Source organism: Notamacropus eugenii, chromosome 3 (assembly GCF_028372415.1).
Source record: "Notamacropus eugenii isolate mMacEug1 chromosome 3, mMacEug1.pri_v2, whole genome shotgun sequence".
Lineage (NCBI taxonomy): Eukaryota > Metazoa > Chordata > Mammalia > Diprotodontia > Macropodidae > Notamacropus > Notamacropus eugenii.
The window spans coordinates 72555841-72577771 of record NC_092874.1 but is presented as its reverse complement, the minus strand read 5'-3'; the positions used below and the strand labels follow the sequence as shown (position 1 = coordinate 72577771).

Here is a 21931-nt window from a genome sequence, read left to right as displayed (position 1 = left end):
AGGGGAACGGGTTGGGGGGGGCGACGGAGGGGGGGAGCGGGGAAGGAGCGCCCGCCTGCAGGCCTCCCGGCTCGCCGCTGGGTGGCGCCGCCAGGTCGTCGGGGCCCTCTGGCCGCTGCCGTCGCCCGGGCCGCACGCTCGGGGATTGTGCTCGGCCGCTCTGGCCGGGAAAGCATTTCCGTTTCTAGGCAGCTCCCACGTGGGGCCTGTGGGAGGCCCGTGTTTACTGCAGGCCCCCGGAGCTCCTGTTTATTCTCAGGACCGACTGCGCCCCGCTTCGTCCCGTCCCCGGGAGCCCCTCGGAAAGGCCGGGGTTGCGCGGCCAGGCCGGAGGTCGGTTAGATCCGAGCCCAGGACCCCGGCCCCGGGTCGCCTCTTCCCTCCCCACTCCCCGGAGCGCTGCGGGTAAAAGCCATGGCTCCTCGTCCCCGGCCGAGCCTCCCGGAGGAACGGGCTGCAGGTTTGTCTGGGCCGTAGGGCTCGTTGCTCGCGAGGAGGGGGCCGGCGGAGGCGGCCGAGCCCCGCGGGGGTGGTGCCACCCCCGGCCTCCGTGCCAGGGCTCCGGTGGGGCGAGTTTCTGGGTTCGGAACGTTGTCCCTCCTGCTGCCTACTTACCATGTGTATTTTTGTTGTTGTTCTGGGCTTCATGGAAGCACAGGCAGAGCAGAAACTGTTCTTTTTTTAAAAAGTTGGGTTCTGAGGGGAGGCTCCTTAGACTCTCCTCTCTGCTCCCCCGCCTTCCCCTCGTTTTTCACCGCATAACTTGATGCCTTCTAATCCTAAGGAATTGCATACCTTGGTTTTCAGGTACAGCCACTTAAAACAGGGTGCAGTGTAATGACAATTCCAGGAAGTCCACGAAGCACACAATACCGCAGTTTGTGGAACAGTTGTCCATTAGAGCCCAGTGCTTCTAACAGACTTGTGTGTAACTGTACTGCAATGACTTTCCTTGGGACTGTAACATGAAAGATGAATTGTATGGTGGTGATTGCTCATTGTAATGTTACTCAAACAATAAAAACTGATGAAATTGTTTTGGTTGCTTAGAAAGTTAATAAATAGTTGTATCGGTTGAATGTTAACTTTTTTTGAAAGAGTAGTGTCAAATCTATCACATTTTCATGTGCACTGAAGGAACCTAGTGTAGTGTGAGGCGTGAAGCTTTCACTGACTTTCAGCACCTTCTCTGTGAGACAGAACCTCTTTAATTTTTACTTGTGTTAACTTTAGAGTAGAATAGTGCAATTTTTGTTTTGGATAAGTGATTTTAAAAAATTAAAATACTTGTGACCGCAGTATCTTGTCTTTTTGTTTTATTTTTATTTGTATGTAGGCTTTGAAAATTATCTGTTGTGGGAGGGGGTTAGTAGATGCTAGTATTACACCTGTTTAGATGCAAGTAGCTCTGTGGTGGAACCAAGAAGAAAGACCCTTCATTGCTTTATTTACTCCATAGGTAATAATCCTTTCAGGAATGTCTTGTGAATTAAATTTAGGCATTTCCAGGAGTGGCTCAGTTTTGCTTGTCTTGACACTGACTGCTTAAGTTGGCAGTATATTTGATTTTGCATTTAAAGTTTCAAATTTATGAGGGAAATTACATCCGTTGCAACATGCCATTTCTGTAGATTTGATGTATGTATTGCATATGTGTAGTTGAAGGCAAAATTCTGTTTACCATTTAAGTTATTTTTTCCATTTACAATTCGAAATTTGTTAGATTTCACTAACCAGAGAGAGAATGGATGTTAAAATAAGAAGCCAAGCTGAGGGGAAATGACAGCCACTAAAAGAAATTTTATACCAGAGCTACTCTTGATCTTCAGGTCTTAGTTTCCATATTAAGCCCCTAGACCAAACACTTAAGTGATCAGCACTTATCTTATGCTTTTAAATTCCTTTATAATATGGGGAAGTGAGAAAAATCTTTCATTGACATCTAGTTTTAGGCGCTTAGATACTACAGGTTAAATTGAATTGGGACCCTCCAGTACTATTTTCATGACAAAAAAAAAAAGAAACAATGTAGATTTACTTGGTAATCTGAAAAGAGTTTTGTTTACCATTAAACCTATCAAAAATCTGTCACTTAGACTAGGAACATACTGCTGCTGTAAATGTAAGCAAAATGATTCCAGCAAATACAGGTCAGTTAAATATACTACTACATAGCCATGCTCATTAAATGAATGGTGGGGGTAGAAAAAGATACTAAGATCTGGAAGTGAGTTGTCTTAATTTAGCCTGATCTTTTTATCAGGAGAACTATGGTCATAGCTGTGCTTCTTTTGATTATGATAGGGTTGAAAAAGAGCCTCAGTTTGTAAAGGAATTGGTTTCAAAGGATGTGACTGAGTCATCTGGGTGGACCAAGATGACTGAATTTAGAATTGCATTTATTACATAATCATCAACAGGATAGAAATATGGGAACAAATGAAACCAAACATTGCTCTACTTTCAGGTAGGGAGTTTGGTATGGCATGTTCTTAAATCAAGAATTGATGGACGGGTAAAAGGTTATGTGTTTATGGGATCTTTTTTTCAAGTTTATAAAGTTAATATTTTGTATGAGGATCAGAATAAAAACTGTGGATATTTGACCTCCTAAAAACAAAGTTAAAAATCAGCTGTTTCATACTCTGAATTAGGAAGCCAACTTTATGTTCCCAAGTTTAAGGACAATAAAATTAATGCATAGGATTAGGATGGAGAATGATGGAAACAATTGTTTTCTCAATGAAATCCCAAGAATGTTTTTTTAAAAACTAAGCAGTTCTATGGTGACAGTTCCAGATCACAGAATCATAAAGTCTTTTTCGAGCAGGAAAGAACCTTAAAGATTATCTCCTAGATTTTTACACACCTTGACCCCTCCCATTTAATAAATACACTGAGGTCCAGAGAGATGAAATTACTGGTTCAAGATCATGTAAGTAACTAGTACTGTTGGTTTCCTCTCCGGTGCTCTTTCCACTGTATGATAAATCCAAAAAAATAAGCTACTCTTCATCTCCTTTCAAATTTTTTTTTGTTGTTCAGCCCTTGTGCTAGTCTATTGACTTTTCTTTACACCTTTTGTTTGCATATGTTGGTGGAGCACTCTAACAATTTGGTGTACTTCAATTTATAGACTTGTATGCCAAAAAGGTTCTGCAAATTGTATCATTTTTTCCCCCTCGATGTTGATTATAAGATTGGTACAAATTCATGCCTAATAAGAATTGCTATAATTTAGAAAGTATACATTTCTTAATTTTGTATTTTTAAAAATTGAATTGTACATGTGTTCTTTTTTTAGCAGAACTTAATACAATTCAAGAATGAGAGAAATAACATCCCTCTACAGTTAACTGGGTTGATTTGAGATGGGATGGGGGCTTCAGTGGTAATGAAACATTTGTTCTAACTTTTAAGTTCAGCCTGTACTTAACACGTTCACCAAGACCATTAAGTTTCATATAATAGTGACCCCAACCTTTGGTTTGCCCATGCTACTCTTCTCCAGCATAAAAATTCAATTGAATTTAGTTTGGTTACTTTATGAGGATAACAACTTCCAAAAAGGATTAAGGGGAAGAAATGGAAATAATTTTTCTTCTGTTAACCTAATATATTCTAAAATGAGGGAAATCTTTACTGGGATTAGAGTATCCTTAATTTACTAATCCTGAAAAAATATGAAATCCATTTTTTGAATCTTATTTTTCATTGAAACAAACCAAGAGAATCTTAATTTTTTAAAGGCAGTACTATGAAGTGTTTTTAAACAAGTGGTCTGCTCTTTGATTTTTTTATGTATGTGATCCCACAGCTTTGTAAATAGTAAAAAATCTGAAATTAATAATTAATCCTTGGCCTAACACTAAATGTCCTTCATCATCTGATACCACCCTATCTAGTCTACTTTATCTTATTCTCTTCCTATCCATATTATTCTCATATGGATACTGTTCCCTGTATCTGGGATGTTTTCTTTTCCCCAGCTCCTAAATTCTTGTCATTTCATTTTTAATATAATCTGATGTAAATTTTAGTCTATCAAAATCAAACATATAAATTCCTGTCAGAACATGAAATTAACCAAATTTTGGTAACTTGGTGTACCACTCTTTTGTTTTAAAAATTCTTGGTTTTATTTGTTGTTTTTTTTAATTGATTATATGTTTTGTTGTCTTGCAACAAGCCTTCCTACAAAGTGCATTCCCCAGTTACTTTTTTTTATAAACATCATTTGCTAGCTTTTGGTTTTATATCACATTTTCAATATATTCTTATCCCTTTCCTTTGCCTGCTTTGCTGGCCTATCTAATAATGAATAAAAAAGAAAAGGAAAAAATGTTAAGGTAAACTAGGTAACACATCACCTACTTCTCACTGTAGATGAAATGTTCCATGTGCACATTGCCTCACTTTTGCAAAAAAGAGGGGTGGTTCTCCTTGTTTGGGGGACTAGCTTGTTTCTTATATATAGCCTTCAGTTTCATTATTTTCTTTGCATTTAAATGATTGTAGTTGTTAAGTATTGTTTTCCTGATTGTAGCTTGTCAGTTCATGGAAGTCTTCCCTTGCTTCTGAATATTACATATTCATAATTTTATGGGGGCAGTAATGTTGCAGTTTTAACTGTTCCCCAGTTGACAGGCATTTACTACTATGTTAAACAGTTCTCTGCTACCACAAAAAGTGCTTCTATGATATTTTGGTGTAAATGGGATCTATTTGTTTTTGCCCTTCTTAAGGTATATGACTAAGCCCTTGGGACCTCTGGGTCAAAAGATAGGCATGTCTTAATTGTTTTCCAGAATAAGTGGGACCAATTTGTACCACCACCAACCATGCATTAGTGGTCCCATCTTTCCATTATCCCTCCTATATTCACTATTCCCATCTTTTTGACACCTGTGCAGATTTGCTGGGTGTGAAGTGAAACCTAAGTTGTTTTGATTTTCATTTCTCATATTTGTCATTTGGAGCACTCTTTCATATAGTTAGTTGTTAATTGTTTGAAGTTCTTATGAGAACTGTTCATATCTGTCATCTACTTACCCTTGAATGGATGACCCATTTGTTTTAGTTCTCTGAGGAGGGTTTTTAAGTTGGTATCAGGTATGATGCAAAGATATTTTCCCCCCAGTTGATAGTTTCTCTTCTTGGGCCTTTAAATTTGTACAAAAGCTTTTCAGTTTCATGAAATTGAACTTATTTCTATTTTATCTTTCATTTCCATCCTTTGGATCTAAGTCATAGCTGTGAGAGGTATTTGATCTTGGATCTCATAATTTTTTTATGGTGTGACCTTTAGTATTTGTAGTAAATATCAATTTCTTGATTACAAAGGAGGGATGCCTTTTTTTCGATGGTATGATAACATTTACCCTTTCTATATTTAATTCCATATGCAATAATATTCCATTACATCCAAATACCAAGATTTGGACACACATGTTGTTTTTTATTATTACACATAATGCTGCTGTCATTTTTGTACTTTTCATGTTATCTGTAATTACCTTTGGAGTATATGGTACTTAACAGTGAAATCCGAGTCAAAGTGTGAGAACATCTTAGTAAGTTTTCTTTCATAGTTCCAAATTGTTTTCCAGAATGGCTGAAACAAATCACATTTGTACCAGTAGCAAGTGGTGTCTGACTTCTGAAAGCCCCTCCACGCTAAGTCTTTGCTAAATTGATGGCAATGAGGGAATCTCAGGGTTGTTAGATGCATTTCTCTTCTTATTGGTTGAATTTTGGGTAGTTTCAGATAATTTTTGATGATTGTTTTAATTTGTATTGAACTTTTTCTTAGAACCTTTGATCTTGTCTATTGAATGGTATTTAATCTTTTTGTCAGACATTTAATGCACGATTTTTAAAATTTACCCATTTATGATCTACTTTTTATGAGTTCTGTGAATTCTTCACATAACTATGGTTGGGGAAACTATAACTTTGCATTCTTGTCTAATTTTACTGAGATATGACTGTTTTAGATAGTCTGTTCATTTGAACTTTATCTTGATATTTTGTGTAAAATACTGATCTAAAACTTTTCTGTCAGACTGCCTTTCAGTTGTCTTAGCAGTTTGGAGAGGCATAGTAGAGAGTCCCTTCCCTCTATTTCCCCGCCTTGGGTTTGAAGAATGCATTATGCATTTATTTCTACGTCTTGCTTATCTTCAGCTGCTTTCCCCTGATCAGCTTTTCATCAGATAGAACTGACGCTTACTGCTTTGTAATGTAGAGATTTGCCTACCATACTTGTTTTAAAGCTCAGCTGAAGTTCTGCCTTCTGATTCTCAACAAAGACCCCCCCCCCCCCCCCATGCTCTCATTTGGCTCTTTTGTACCACTCGTAAATTACTCACGTGTTACTTTGTATTCAAGTGTATGTAAGGTAGGCACTTCTGATATGGAAATCAAATGCCCTGCCCTCAGGGAACTTACAGTCTATAGAGGAAGGTGTGGAATATGTTTTTCTTTACAGATAGTAAACTAGAAAGTAATATCAGTGGTTATCAGGAAAGACTTCAAAAGAATATTGGGATTCTGTGGAGCAGGTAAAAGTAAGAAGTTGCATCTCAGCTCTGGGACAACCCAAAGAGGCGGCAGCATGGTATAGTCAGGGCACTTGACTTGTAGTCATGAAAACCTTGGTTCAGATTCCACACAACTCCGACAAAGCTCTTTGATCCTCACTTTCCTCACTTGTGTAAAATGAGAAGGTTGAACCCAGTGACTTCATGAGGCAGCTCTAAATCATTGATACTATATGACCAGTCAGGATACAGAATGTTGTCTTTACGTCGCAGTTAGCAGGCTCTTGTGGGAAGAGGAGTGATGTAAAATAAAACTGTAAAGGCAAGTGATGGAAGTCTGTTTGTAGAAAGCATTTAAGACCAGTCTTAAGGATTTTGTGTTTTATTTTAGGAAAAATTTGAGATTTTAAAATTTATTTTAAAATTTTTTAGTAGCAGGATTATGATGTCAAAGTGGTGATCTAAGAACATAAGTTTGGCAGATGTTTGAAGGATGTATCAGAAGCAGGTGAGAGGTGAGGATGACCCAGAACCTAGGTGAAGATCATGTGAGTAGAGAGAAAGGAAAGGATAGATGAAACAGGAGCATTTTAGATTTGTGTCATTTACTAGGCTGTAAGCTTTATGAGAAGTAGGGGTTATCTCATCTAAACTTTGTGTCTCCTCTGGTGCTTAACCCTAGCACAGTCTTTGCATGTAAGCCCCTAAATGTTTGAATTGATCATTATCAGGATGTTTAACCTTATATTTTGCTGCTTTGTACCAGGTGATATTTAATAATGATAACAAGAATGTAAACATGTAGGGCATCCTTCGTATGTGTTTGTTTAATAAAGTTTTGCACAGAACTTCAGCAGCAGTTCAGTGAGTAGCTGGTATGTCACTAATCTATTTGTAATTGAAAATTCTTACTCAGAAGTTGGGTGTTTAATTAGGAAAAAGTAGTTAAAGAGCAAAGCAGCAGAGGATGTAGTAAAAAGAAATTTTATACCATAATGTCAGTGAAGATAGTATACCTGAGCTTAGCTTACTTAGCTCTGAAAGACATTTCATCATGTGTTCTTTTTAACTTGCTAGTAGGTCATGGAAAGGGCAGTAATATTCAATCCCAGTGGAGTAATTAGAATAAAAATTTGCTTTGATATGAATTAACATGAATGCCACAAACTCTCATTTTTATTTTTACACAGATTTTCAGATAGTTATTGGAGGGGGTATGAGAGGGCTCTTAATGTCAGGCACAACGCAATAAGGGCTAAGAGTACAAATACAAAGAAGCAAAGCTATCCCTGCCCTCAAGAAGTTTACATTCTAAAGGGGGAAGGCACCATATACAAGGAGAGACCAGACTTTGTGTGGTTCTTGATGTGGAGATGGCAGGGCCTGTTCAGGACAAAGATGAGGCAAGAGAGAGACAGAATGGGGGGAAGGGAAGGGGAGGAAGGACCAAAGTATACACAGCATGTTGTGGAGATGCAAAGCGGAGAAACAGATGAAGGGAGGAAACAAGCATTTACGAAATACTTCTTATGTGCCAGTCATTATGCTAAAGCCCTTTACCTATATCTCCTCTGATCCTCAGGGACTGTCCTCGGAGGTAGGTGCTGTTTTTACTCCCATTTTGTAGTTGAGGCAGATAGAAATCAAATGCTTTTCCAGGTCTACTGGGGTGGTACTGAGTATCTGAGCTTAGATTTGAACTCTAGTCCTCCTGGCTTTGCCCTCCATCTAGTGGAGCTGCCTAGAGGAGAGGCCCAGTTAAAGGAGTTAGTGTGGCCTTTGAGGTGACCTTTGAAGGGAGCTCAGGCTTCTAGGAAGTAGAGAGGAGAGCTGGAGAATTCTGGGCATGGGGGGATAGGTAGGGAGTTCAGCCTATGTGTAGACATAGAGGAAGGAGAGAAAATTTGGTCTACTGAGAACAAATAGACCAGTTTGGCTTAACTGTATGGTGCATAGTGTGGGGAGAGGGTTGTAGGAGAGTGCTCTGTAATCAGTTTGGAAGGCCAGATTCTGAAGAATTTTAAAGGCCAAAACAGGGACAGGGTAGTGACAGGGTTTTAGGACTATAAATTGGGCAGTTGCGTGGTGGATAGATTGAAAAGACAAGGGAAGACTGCATGGAAAATTATTAAATTAATTAAGGGAAGCCATGATGAATCCTGAAGAACCAGATGTGCTTTTGTAAGTGGAGGGAAGGGGATGGAATTCAGAAATATTGGGAGAGATAGAGTTGGTATGAGTTGACAACTTAGGAGATGGGGGGTCGGAGAAATGTGAGGATGACTCCTAGGTTGTGAGCTAGGGTAAGGCAGTGGTCTTGACAGAATAAGGAAAGAGCTTTGGGGCCGGTTTAGGGGGAAAGATAATGAGTTCATTTTAGACATTTATCTACTATGCTTATGGTATAACCAAAGAGAGGTGGTATCTAACAAGTATTTGGAGACAGGTCTGAAGCCCAAAAGAACAGATGCTTGGGCAGTCATCTGCAATAGAAATGATAGTTGAATCTCCAGGTGCTGATGAGATCACCAGGGGAGTGGAATGAAAAGGGAACCACCCACATAGGGTCGAACGTAGATAACTGGTCCCACCTGCAAGTGAGATCAGTAAGGGTTGGTCCCTGAAAGATAGTTTCATGAAAAATATCAGGAAGAGAGAGCTTCTAGAACAAGGCTTTCTAACCTGGGAGTCCCAGATTTGTTTTTTTTTAGGAAGAAGGGGGTGATTAGAAGCGTCACATGTTGTAGAGAGGTCACGAAGAGTGAGAACTCAGAAAAAGCCTGTCAGATTTAGCAATGAAAAGGAGGGAGTGGTTCATTGGAAGCCAAAGTAAGAGGGTCTGTATAGAATACTAGAAATTGAAAGCAAGGAGCATAGACAACTTTTTCTGGTAGTTCGGCTGTGAACTAGAGCTTGAGGACATGGGATGGTGAAGTGCATACTGTTTAAAAGCTGAAGTTATACAAGTAAGGTGTTCACTTTGTCTTTAAAGCTAGGCTTCCCAAATGTAATCAGCCCTTACAGTGAAGTCTCCAAACTTCTCATGGAAATAAATGGAGAGAATATGATAACATTTAAGTATTCTAAAACACTTAGAATGCTTTTCTTGGAAAATCAAGGTCAAACTGTTTAACATAATCTTTTAAGTACTTTTACAAATTCAAATTCAGTAACAAAACTTGAAGCCATGTGGTTCACAGGTAATACTTTAATGTTTAGTTCTTTTTCTGTCATCCTTAATGATATGCACTGTACTTGGGAAATAATTTCATTACTGTATTCTAAATATATGTAAAACTAGTGATTTGTCATACTGTATTTTTTAAGTGTAGGAAAGAAATTTATTCATTTACTCTTGAAAATATCTTCCCTTTTATATGTTATCATGGCAGTGGTTTCACAATGCTTGATTTAGGGTTGGTAAAATTGTTACTACGCAGATAATTCTGAGTTTTTATCATGTTTATGTAATGAGTTTAAGGAAACAAGTCAATTTGGTTGTCTGTAATAATGAAGGTACAACAAAAATCATTTTGCTTAAGTTTTAAAGTACTGTGTAGCAAATTAACAATTTACATTTTTGTTGCAGCAGATGTTTAAAACTAGTTTGTCTTCATGTCTTCATTGAATGAATACCTGTGAGAAGAGAGGTAGAAGCTGAGAAGGCATCAAAAGTAGAATTTGATGCCTCGTGACTCCTTTCTCTCATTAGTGTTGGATATATGCTTTCCAGTGATGCAGATTGTATCCATCCATAACTTACCCTGTGATACTCTTGTCCACCCATAAATATTTTCATAGAAGATTTGCCCAGAGTACTGAAGGTCATCTTTTAGGGCTTTTAAGAGAACTCATTCTGTGGAAACAAAGGGTTCTGGGCTGTCAGCCTTAGCTCTTGCCAGTTACTGAGCCACTTCTTTTCAAGGCAAACATTTTCATTATTATACAGAAGCTGAGCATGGCAAAATGGTTAAAAGACTAAACCTTGATGTCTCTAAGACCTCTTTCAAGTCCTTCCTTTGAAATGTTATGGTAGGCCTGTCACTTAACCTCCTAGTGTCCCCAGGCAATTCTCAACTGGATTTATTACCCAAGGAGTTACATCTCTGTTTTTGTGAAGGGTAATTCCTTTTGGTACCAGTCCAGACCACTGCCTTCTAATGAAGGTTTAAGGATTAGAGATACTTGGGTATATTTGAAGACCGATAGGAAAGAAACCAATTTATTAACAGAAGATTCAAGACGGAAGACAGGTGAGATAATTAAGGTGCAATCTGCTGAGTAAGATTGGAGGGAGTGGGAATAAATGTTGAGTTGAAGTTGGATAACTTGAATGTGTAATGTAGCTGGTTAGCATTGTTGTGTGATGTGGTTGTGTTTGTCCTTCCATTCTCGAAAAGGACCATGACATCAAGGTGATGACATGACTTACAGTTGGCTTTGATTTGAGTGAGAGAGGGCTGTGGGAGGTCATGAGCCTCACTTTCTCCTCCAGAGCCATCTAGGTCCAGTGGCCTGATATTCATCAGGATGACTAGAGATGACTCAGAATGCAGTGGGAGACCCTGGCCATTTTAGGCTAAAGTCTTATCAGATTTTCACTTTGAGATACATCCATTCAATGATTAGGCCTGTGATGTAGGAGTGGAGGGGATGGGTGGTGGAGTAATCTAGAGTTTAATTTTGTCAAGTTATAATAGGACCCTAGTAAATGATGAGTAAATGGAAAATCATTTTGAGAAGAAAATGTCTGGAAAACCTGAATGAAGGAGAGTTTCACAGAGGAAGTGGAACCTAATTTTTACCTTATGGAAAAATCTTAGGATCCTGGATGGAGATTCTGAGGTGTTGATCAGGAAGCCTGTGACTTTGGAGTTAGGACCCCAGTCCTAATCTCACCTTTGCCACTGAATACCTTTGTTGCCTTGAATAAATCACATAACCTCTGGGCCTCAGTTTCTCCATTTGTAAAATGCGGGGGGGTAGATTCAGTGACCACTAAGGTTACTTCTAGTTCTAGATTTATGATACTATGTGGAGAGAACACATTCCAGGCTTGGAGACATATAGTGCAGATGCATGGAGGTAGGAGATAGACTGTGGAGATCAGGGCAGTTAATTTTTGTGGAAGACAGTGATATGAAATAAGGCTGAATAAGGTCATGCATATAGTACATTTGAGTATTAAATGTTAAAGTGTTTTATATAATTATTGGCTATTTAATAAATAAGAGTACTGTCTATTAAATGATTAGCATACAGGTGTGAAGAGTCTGGTTGTGTGAAATTGTTTGGGTCTGGTTTAATTAAGCAAGACTTCTTGGTTGCAAGGAAAGTTCTCAGGGGCTTTAAGACTGTACGTATATGGATTGGTTTTGTAAAAGTCTTTGCATTTTGATTTTGGTATTGAGAATTAAGGAATGGGAAGGTGAAGAGGAGTGCTTGTGTAGGGAAATAACATTTCCTGTCAAGGGAGGAGGATTTGGGTTTTTGTTAAATACTAGAGGAGAATTTTGTGATTGTTGTTTGATAACTGGAGGCATTTTAATTTGCGGCATGGTATCATGTCCAGAGATTTAGAAAATTCAGTTGTAGACTCTTATGACAACAAATAGAAAGGTTTTGCACAAAGTTCAAATTATATTACTTTTCCATGATTTCATTCTGCCCTCTCTGTACATTTGTACTTGTTCTCTCCCTCTGCCTGAAAATTGATCTCACCTCTATAAAAACCTTCTGGATTTACATAAAACCACTCCATTTTCCTTAATGTATTAAAAATTGTTTGCTTGTCACTTTAGCTGAGAAGAAACCAGCTCTTTGTTCCTATTTAGCACTAGTTCTGTAGATTGGAAATGCAGTTTTTCTTTTAAGTAATGTCATCACTTTATTGGGTTTTCAATATGCCTGACACTGTGCTAAGTCTGGAGATCAAAGGAAAGTCAGAAACTAACCCTTACCTTCTAGGAGCTTACTTTCTAACAAAAGAGACAACATGTAAATAACTAGTTACCAAGAAGATATTTATAAAGCATATATGAAGTAAGTTGAGAAGGGAGGAGAACTGGCATCGAGGGTAGAACAAGACATTCCTATAGAAGTTGAGATTTAAACTGAGCCTTGAGGAACAACAGTATAGTTAGCATGAAGTCATTTGGATGTCCACTTTTTATTTTACTTTTTTTCCCCACTGTTACCTTCCATTGATTCAAATATTAGGTTTTTTGAGATACCGCTTAAATATTATTGTGATTTGTTTGTACTTTGAAATTAATGCTTTGTCATATCTTGAGCAGATTGCTCTTCTCTGATTTGGAAAGTACTTTTATTTTTCAGGTAATGCTTTTGGAAAAACTGTGCATTTTATTTTGGTTTTTAATTTCTTGTCTTGTTTGATCAGACAAGATGGCATTTTGGAAAGAGTGGACCTCAAGTCAGAAGATTTGAAGTGACCTTTGTAGGCATTTTAATGCTTTTATTGAAATGTGAGGCCCACTTCTGGGGCCAGTTCTGCCTGGTATTTTCTATCACTTAGTAGATAAAGCATCAGCAAACGTTTATGAAGCATCTGCTATGTCCTAGCCACAGGAATACAAGGGAACATTGAAGTACTTTCTGCCCTCAAAGAACTTCCAGTCTAGCTGGGAAGACATCAACATATGTAAGTATAGACAAGGTATTTAAGGAGGTGAGGACCAGGAGGGAGAGAATGGAGGACTGCGAAGACTGGAAAAACCTCTTGTACAAAATGTTGGCACTTAAACATTTTGAAGGCTATGAGGAATTCTGGGAATCCAGGGGTGAAAGGAAGTGCATTTCTGGTATAAGAGAAAGTCAGTGCATGGAGGCAGGAAGTGAAAAACCATGTATGAGGAACAGCAAGAAGATTTAGTTGGACCACAGTGTGCTTACAGAAGAGTACTAGAAAGGTCCATTGGAGCTGGTTGATGAAGGGCTTTAGATGGCAAACAGAGTTTATATTTGATCCTAGTGATCAACAGAGGTTTGAGTAAGGGGTTAACAAAGTCATCAGATTTGTGCTTTAAGGAAAATCAGTTTGGTAACTGTATGAAGGATGAATTGGAGAAGGGACAGAAACTTGAGACAGGGAGACCAACTTAAAAAGCTGTTTGAATGATCTGGGAGTGACATGGTAACTGAACTGAGTTGGGTAGAGCATGGGACAGATGTGAGAGTATATGAAAAGAGGTTAAGAATATTGAACTGCTTACCTCAAAGAGGCATTATGGAGATCAAATAAGACTATTATATATTTTTTAAAATGATAATCTGAAGTGTTGTTTAAGTTTGTTTTTTGTTACCCAGAAGGGAAAATAAAAGGTTATTTAGAATTTTTAGTAGAACCTGCTTCTAAAAGGAAATTCCCTGAGATTAAATGTTAAGCCCTTTGTCAGAAGAGCCCATCTTTTCTTTTTACTTATACTTTGAACATTGATGTGCTCAGTAAATGTTTGAATACATCTAAAGTTGGGTTATTTATAGTTATATGTCTACTACTTCATTTTAGGCCCACTACATTATAATGTTGGGCTAATACGTGATAACATACTCTTTAGGAAAATTTTATAATTGTTTAGGTGTGGTGGGTTGTAAGTTTCAGTTTTTATGGTGTTTTTTGTTGTTTTGTTAGAAAGAGTCAGGGAGCAGAATATTTATTGGTCTGAATGAGAGTTAGAGACTAGAAGATTTATAAGTAAATTTACCCTGAGCTGAAGTGGTCAGGTGACCCTCAAGCTGGACTTTAAAGGAAGAGGAAAGATTTATTTAAACCAAAGGGGAGACGGTAGAGGTCATTTTAGAATGCCTTTGATATTACTTGTTTGAAAGACAATGTTTTTATAGGTTGATTATTGAGGTTCTTGCACTGTCTGTCTACAAAGTTTAGATTTCCCTTCTAAATAGTAAAGAATTATTGGAGAATTTTGAGCATCAGGGTAATATACACAAGGTGCTACACTTGCAGTGAGCAGGAAAGATTAGAAGGAAAACTAGAGGCAGGGAATCCAGTTAGATTCTTTCCACTAGTAAGGATCTGATAACAGTGGGAATGAAAAGAAAGGAATAGATTTCAGTTACAGATGTTTAAATATATATATATGTATATTGGTGATCCACCCAACGCTCCTGAAAACTGTTCAAAGACCAAGTTGGGAATCATTGCTTTATTCCCTATTGCCTCTAGGTTATAATACAAAACTCCTTAGCTTAGTTTTAAGAAAAAAAATGAAATATTACTTCTCTAAACTTCGTTCCACTTAAACTGGACTACTAGCTCTTCACTTTACTCCACATATCTCCACCCTCTGCATATCTGGAATCCCCAACTTTCCAGAACCTTCTCTTCAATGTTCAGTTCCAATATCACTTTCTCCTGTGATATCCCTGCTCCCCAAAAGCTATCTCTTCTAAATATCTAGAGCATTTTCTTGGGCTGACTTGTTCATCTTTCATCCCTTACCACCTTGATTTGAATGTATGTATCTTCTGTGTCCTCTTCCCAAATAGTAAAAATAACAACAATAAAATAATTTTGGGGCAACAAAAATTGTGACCCCACCCCCCAAACAGTGCCTCCTAACACATACAGTAGGTACTTTATGAATATTTATTGAGTTAAATTAATTGAACTGAATTCGTTGAAAATAGTTTCTTTACTAAGCATCCTCTGAAAAGACCGCTTATGGGAAAAATGTCCCTTACAGTTGGCTATTTATGCCCATGATGACATGTTAAAGCAAGTCAGGATGTTATAACCTCTTCTGAAACAAAGAATTCATTGGAGAAATTTGTATTGATGAAAGCATAACGTTTTATGTGCATTGTTGTTGACTTTATATTTACTGTATAGAATTCTATGGTCTAATTCTATGTATAATTCTATGGTATATTTTATGTATTCTATGGTATAATTCAATACTCAGGAAGGAAAATGAGCATCTTTTTTTAATGTGATAGTGTTTCTTTTTTCTTTTGCTTTTTTTTTGATCCACAAATTTTTACCTAAAACGTGGAAACAACTATGTTTTCTGAATGAAACAGGGGGATAGCCCAATCTTATTGCTTGGAAGGGTTTCAGTTTAAAGAATGAAAGTGTCTATCATTTATGTGTCTACAAGGACTTGTGCATACCTAGATTTGGATAGGGCTTCTGCCCTGCTGTGCATATCCCTAACTTCATCCCTCCCCCTACAGAATGGCTTAATAATGGTGATGGATACTGTAGTGGAAATAAAACGGTTTATGAAACCACTTCATTGGATCAGGAGTTCTTAATCTGGAAAACATTAAGATAGTACAATACGAAGAAACAGGTTAGAAATCAGGAAAGCTGGAAATTTCTGTAATAGATTTGGACATTGACACTTTGTACATTAACAACTCTATAGTAATTAGCCATGCTTTTCTCAGAGTGCTTTACAAAAATGGAAATTATTAAGATGGGGTAGAATACATATTTTCAAACAGAACTAACCTTTTTAGATTGTTAGACCATGCTTTTACTTTAAGTAGTTGATACATTGTAGACATAATCTTCCTTTAGTAATACAGATATTAAAAACTTATAATGGTTTAATGTTATACTGTTACACTGTAATCTTGCTTGCCATCTGTAAAAAACAAATTTGGTAGCCTGACCATATCTGCAGTACTATTAAGATTAACCTTCTTTAAAAAGAAAAACAGAAAGGAACATGAATAAAAAATAGTACTTAGTTCCACATAGTAAAGGAGTGAAACAGTCACTGCCTTTAAGGGAGTTAATGTTACAGTAGAAGAAAGAAAACAAGGACATGGATAATGGTAATATAAAACAATAGGTACAAATTGTTGCTGAGCAGGTGATAATTTTAAAAATAATTACACTTTCATCAAAAGCTTCAGTATTTTGAAGGAATCATAGTACCTTTCATAGCAGTTTAGAAATATGACTAGGTTGTGTTTTCTTTTACAACATGACTGATATGGAAATATGTGTATGTATAACCTAAATCAAGTTGCTTGCTTTCTCAATGAGGGGGAGAGGAAAGGAGAAGATTTGAAACTCAAAATTTTTTAAAAATGAATGTTAAAAATTGTTTTTACATGTATTTGGGTGAAAATAAAATATTTTTAAAAATTAAAAAATGTGACTAGTGTTGCTAATTTTGCAATATAATATAATTTTGAATTTAAACTTAAGTGACTAGATAAGGTACAAGGTACATAAGCTGATATTTTTCTTAGGCTAAAGTTTAAGAGCTTGGGCAAAAATTGATATTCCTTATTATTTCACCTTTTTGGATGCTTGCTAATTATCTAACCTAAGACCCAAAATATCCTTACTCCAACTTAACACATACTTGCTTTCCACTAAAGTTTGTTTAATAATAACTGGTATTCCTATAATTAAGGTTTACAAAACCATTTTATATGTTAGCTTCTTTAGATCTGATCCTTTTGCCTTTAGTCCCTTGAAAAGCTTAAGCTGCTACTGCTGAAAAAAGGACCAGTTACTTTTGCACTTTCATATTCCTATTACACATGACTTTTGGAGTGTTCATGATAGGCAAAATTGTAGCATAAGACTTTAAATTCATTTTTATTTAAAGTTTACATGTGTAAATTATACATAAATTAGTATTTACATCCTGTCTATAACATCTGAAAATCAGCCCTTCTTTTATATGGCTTATGTATCATCACTAACATAATTTTTAAATAGAAATTAATTTCAGTGTAAAAGAAGATATGATAAATGATTATAAACTGAAAAATACCAGTTCAATTTTCTTTGTAAAAAAAAATTACTAATAAAAGCAATAATAGCATTTTAAAATGCTTTTGCTCCTTTTAATTTGTTAATTCCAGCCTTTCCCTCTTATTTGAAATGGTTTGAAAATTATGACTTGGGTTGTAGTTAGTATTTCATAATCCTTATTAACTTGTAGCAGCGCTAAAAAAATGGCATTTTGCGATTATAAGTGACAACTTTGTATCTCTAGTCAATTCCACTTAAAGGGAATTGCTGTCTTTTTTATAGGAAAATATTGAAATCAAGCAGAACTTAGTTCCATAGAATGGTGCTTACAACCCTAGGCTTATGGGCTCTAAATTACTGAAGTTTATTATATTATACCCACATTAAAATTAGATGGCTAAACTCTCATTTCTTTTGTTTCTACCATATCTAAACATGCAACAAGTTGAAATCACCTCACTTAGCTGATTCCACAGTGGTAAGAATATATCTGATGCCTGTTGTGTGCTTGGTACAGTGCTAGATGCAGCAGGGACGGTGTGACACATTCATTCCAGGACCAACAGGCAGTTGGCAGGTGCTATTTTCAAGGCACAGTGGTAGACCCTGAAGATACATGAGCAAAAAACTTCCCCACTTTCTAGGAGCTGACATTCTTCTGGAGCTTCTAACTTCCTTGAAGGGTGTGGACCTTGTAATTAGGAAGATGAGCAGTACACATGACATGACAAAACACTAATGAACCCCTGTCAAATGAATATAATTTCATTGCATTCTTAAACCATTTTTGTATCTCCCTTTGGTGTACTGAATTGTTTTTATATTTTCACAGAAATATTTCTTGTGTGATGTATTATTACCATATTGTAAAATAGGCACTTTGTTATATGCAAAGTCTAGACAGTTTCTTCTTACTCTAATAAACATGTAAATTCAGGTTAAGATGGTATTAGACCCAAAAGTCACACTGCTGGAATGGAAGTAAAGCAAAAAGAACATTAATTGAGGACAGGAAGAAGCATGATTCAATTCAATTTCCTCTTATATCTCAACTTACTGTTATCAGAAGATACAGAAAGTTGTTTTATGACATCTACCACTACTCAAGTTTTAAAGCCCATTATGTGTAAGGGCATGTTAAGTGGTCAAAGATGACAGAAGTGCTCCATTTACAAGGACATCATCTGTAGCCCTCAGCAACTCTGGGGCAGACAGTTCTCTTTTCTTACATCATGCCTTTCAAGTAACCTGCCAGATGTGCAATCCAGAGGTGTGATTTCTTCAATGGTTTGATGCTATAAAAAGGCCTCTTGGCTGGATGAGGATGGGGCCAGTATGTTTAGATTAGTCACAAGTCTTCCTCTTATCCCCTTAGTTTGTCCATCTGCAGAATGGGAGGATTAGGCTGGTTATTTAAGATCCTTTTCCTGCTTTGTCACTTGGATAAATAAGAAATGGCTCATTTTTTCAGTGCCTGGCACACAGTAGGTGCTTAATAAGTGCTTGCCAGTTGATTGATAAAATTACTTCTAAGGGCATAAAGTAAAGTACCAGCAACTTCCTTTGGGATCTGAAGGGAGGGGTAAAGTCAAGGCCTTGTGGTAGAGCTTGAGTTATTTTGCTGGTCTGAAGCCTGTGGGCACCTTTCTCAGTATAATAGTTTTAAGTGCATAAAATAAAATACATAGGATTACAGAGGAAACCAATTATATTGAAATACAGGTATCAGATATTTTTAAGTTTTTAAAACCCACTCTAAGAACTTCCATTTAAAAGAGGAAAATGCTGATTTATACAGATGATCCATATTCAGTTATAGCCTTGACACTTTACTACTTGTGTAACTTTGGCTGAGTCACTGAACCCCTTTGAGGTTCCTTTTACAAATGAGGGTCCTGGACTAGATGACCTGAGAATAATTTCGGCTCTAAATGTATGGTCTACGTATGACCTACAAATCATGTAGCCTTCCTGGGCCTCCTTCCTCATCTTCAGAATGGGGAAATAAGGGAAGTGTTAACATTTTATCTAAGATCCCTTCTAGTACTAAATTATAACTGAGTGCATCTGCTCTCCTCCCTTCCCCCAGGTGTTTTGTATGTCCTGGTGGAAGAGTTGAAGTGGGTTATATAGTTGAAGTTTCCATCCTATTAAAAAAAAAACTTGGCATGTCAGACATCTGGCTAACATTTTTTCCATCTCAGAAACATAGAACCTTTAGCAGCAATGTCAGATTATTTCTTAATTGTGGTCTTAAGCCTATTAAGCTTTTTTTTATATATATAATTTCTTCCCCTCTTCTACCCCAGCTATGGCTTGATGTCAGAAAGCATTATTGTGACTCTGCTAGTAGGTTTGCTAATGACAGGTTACACTGAGTGAAAAAACAGCATTAAGTTTCCACTGAAGTACTAATATGGTAACTCCATACTATGCTGCTTTTTTTTCCTTACATTTTCTCAGTAAAGTAAAAAAACCAGTTGAAGAGGCTAATATTTTTTATTTACTTGTTCTTAAAACTATATGTATACTTTTGGTTTATGGAAATAAATCTAGTGCCTCTTTAAATTTTGACATGGTTATTTACAGTCAGTGTGTTAATACAGAGACTTTTGGAATATCCCTATATACATTTTTGTGTTACTTGGAATTGAGGAAGCATATTTTTTTCTTTTACATTTTGGGCCAGCATCATTAAGAGAGAGTACTCTAATCATACATATCTTTTAGCATGAGAAAACTGAAATAGTTGTGATAATCGTTAAACTGTTACTGTGTTGCATTTGAAACTATAAAATTGTACTAGATGTAGCATTTGGGCTTTGTGAAGTCTTCCACCACCCATTCTCCCCCACGTATGCAGACACACACACAGTAATGTAGACTTAACTGGAAGAGGTTATGATTTTAAAATTTTTAATCTTGTAGAAAAAAAAGCAACATCATAAAAAATCAGGTCAGTTTACTTTGCCAGAGATGTGTTTATTTTTATTTTTTCAAAAAGTGCTGTTGTCTAATTCTTTTTCCAAGCTAATAGGAACAGTGACTAATCCTCTGGGTAATACAGTTGAGTAAGCATTGCCCGAATTTGTTATATAAAGTGGTGATGATACTGTTCTTGATTCCTTCAGAAGTCCTGCCTTGCTGTTCTTGACAGTGACAATCTACTTACAGGAGTTATGCTGAGGAAGATTCTTTTAATAAGATTGGAGAGGCAGCTAGACGGCTGAGTGAACAGAGCACCAGCCCTGGAGTCAGGAGGACCTGAGTTCAAGTCCAGCCTTAGACACTTGACACTTACTAGCAGTGTGACCCTGAGCAACTCAACTCTGATTGCCTTGCCAAATACAAAGTAAAAATATTGGTAGAAGGAAGGTATTCAAAGATGTGATAGGAAAGTGGAAGATATACTTGGACTTACTCTTATTTCTGTGTATCAGTTTTTATGTTATACACAGTATAACTTATGGCATACCAGTAATACCTCTGTTAATGAAGTGAATGTATTCCAGCCACATACATTGTTATCAGAAATTTAGCAGGGGTAGACATGACTGTTCAGGATATTTGCAAGATATCAGATTGGGGGGATGGGGGGAAATAAATGAATGAGACTAAAATATCATTTAATGCTAAATAAAATAATTTCACATCTTCTAGACTATATGAAATGGCCTTTTTCATAAAAAAATTTTTATGTTTAACACTTATCTTGACACTCACTCACCTAATAAGGTAAAAACAATCCAGCTGTACTTAGGTATTAGGTAGCATGGTGTTTTACTTCATAAGTAGTCAGCATGCTTGTTAAGTACTAGAATGCAGTTTTTACAAAAGTCCCCCTCCTCTGCACAGACAGAGGTGTTAGCTTATCTGAAAGTGCACAAATCAACTAGGGTAGCAAATTAAACCATCTGCTAAAGGATATACTCCTCTGACGACCTAAATATGAAGAGGCCCTTCGAAGATCAGGCTGCAACTTTGTTCTGTAGCTGAAAGTGAATGTTCTTCACCAGGACGCAGTCAGATGTGGAAATGACCAGGGAAGAAGAGGGTCACCTGTAATCACACTTCCTTAATGGTTTTGTTAGCACTTCTGTCCCAGGAAGATCCAATGTTAAAGGGACTTTGTTTTCAGAAGATATGCCAGTTGAAGTATCTATATGTAATTATGTTAGAAAACAATAACAGGAAAAAATTACAATAATAAATGGATTCAAGTTATCTTCAAAATAAGACAAAACTGTTAACATGAAACTTTTTTTTACTGTGACAATGTATTTTAGGACTTTTGTTCACTGAATAGTGCACATTATTGGTTTATTACTATCAAACTGTACACTTATATTAATCCTGTCAAGGCATGAGGTTCAATAAATACTTGTGGAATGAATGAAACTTGTCACCTTTTTTTTCTAAGTTAAAACTTTCAGTTTCTTCCTTTTCGTCTTTCATTCTTAGGTGACTTGATGATTGTGGTAATTATGATCCTTAGTAGGGCAGTGTCTGAAGCAAACTCTTTGAACAGATGTTATTGCTATTTCCTCACCACCTTGTCCCTTAACTTTTACCAGTGGTCATAATGGTCAAATTCCTTTGCTAGGCTTGACACTAATTAGAAATTCCTTGT

General features: G+C 36.9%; 1 protein-coding gene across 3 annotated transcripts in view; it reads left to right on the top strand.

Annotated features, from left to right (window-relative positions):
• Positions 1 to 21931, top strand: part of EPC1 (enhancer of polycomb homolog 1) — a 99527-nt gene that overhangs the window by 33649 nt on the left and 43947 nt on the right. The window lies entirely within an intron of this gene.